The sequence below is a fragment of the Orycteropus afer genome, unplaced genomic scaffold (assembly GCF_000298275.1).
Source record: "Orycteropus afer afer isolate SDZICR_OR568_19922 unplaced genomic scaffold, OryAfe1.0 scaffold00061, whole genome shotgun sequence".
Lineage (NCBI taxonomy): Eukaryota > Metazoa > Chordata > Mammalia > Tubulidentata > Orycteropodidae > Orycteropus > Orycteropus afer.
Genome location: NW_006921648.1, coordinates 12817391 through 12818908, shown reverse-complemented (window position 1 = coordinate 12818908; position 1518 = coordinate 12817391).

Below are 1518 nucleotides of genomic sequence, written 5' to 3'. Positions count from 1 at the left end.
ACCTCCAGCTCTTCTCTCTTTTTCCTTTTTTTTTTAATTTTATTGTGATTTGGGTGAGAGATTTTTATGTAGGTATTTTTATAGACACTGGGAGACCCCTTTTATATTGCAGCAATAAGCCTTTGTAAGTGCTATTAGCTTATTTTACACTGTTTTATTTAAGTCTTTACCACGAGACTAGACTATAGTGTCTATGGAGTATACAATACGGTGTATAAGAGTATGTAGCATGTTTACCCTGGGTGGTGTGAACAGTCAGTGTGCTCAGCTGCTAACTGAAAGGCTAGAGGTTAGAGTCTACCCAGAGGCACCTTGGGAAAAAGGGGTGGCAACCTATTTCTGAAAAATCAGCCACTGACACCCCACTGTGTTCTATTCTGACACGCATGTGGTCCCCATCAGCTGGAGCCAACTTGACGGCCATGGTGGTGGTCACACTGCACGGTGCAAGCACAATTCTACTGGCAAAAGAATGCTGTGCTAAATGGACTCTGCATCCTGGGTTAGACCCTGGAACAGAAAAGGGGCATGAGTGAAGAAACCAGTGCACAAAGAATGTCACCAACGTCACTGACTTGTACGTGTAGGAACTGAGGCAGTGCACGCTCAGCTGTGTGTATCCTCAACCCCAACAGCCCAAACAAAATAAATTATGAAAAGAAAAATAACTAAGGAAATTCTTTGAAGCTCAGGAGGCAGTGAGTTCATGTTAAGGGGGCATAATAATTTGGAAAAAGATGGCAGGAATGGTTACACAACTCAAAGAATGCAAACAAAATAAATTATGAAAAGAAAAAGAGCTAGTGAAATTCAAGTAACATCTGGACTTTCTTTACAAGTAATGTGCTAATAATGTCGGTTCTTTCGTTTTGACAAATGTCCCATGCTAACGTAAGATGCTAACACTGGCGGAAAACAGGTGAGGGTATATGAAAACTCTTGGTACAATCTTTGCCACTTTTCTGCAAATATAAAACCATTCCAAAATAAAATTTTTACTTAAAAAAGTATCATTAGCAACCACTCAGAGGGGGATCTATGTAGGAGATCCTGGATAGAGTAGGAGAACAATGTGGAAAAAAACTCAAAATCATTTGGGGAAAAAAAAAAGGGACCAGGTTTGCTGGTCTGATAGAGCCTGGTGGAACCACTGAGACTATGGCCCCTAGCTGCCCTCCAGGTCTGGAATTGAACCCACTCCTGTGACTTCCAGCCAAACAAAAGACAGGCATATGAACTGAACATTTACGTTAGGTAGATACACTCCTTGGAGAGATCAATCATGGGAGAATAGAAGGGCTGTGTATGCATGGGGAGACAGCTCAGGGGGCAGGAGTACATGGAGGGAAGGACACAGGGAAGAGCTAACTATGGGGAGAAAGTAGGAAGAGAGCTGTTGCATTGTGGGAAGTTGCAGTCAATGTCATGAGACAGTGTATGTGAACCGCTGAATGGAAAGTGAATTTGCTCTCGAAACTTTCACCCAAATTACAATCTAAAGATAAATAAATAAATAAA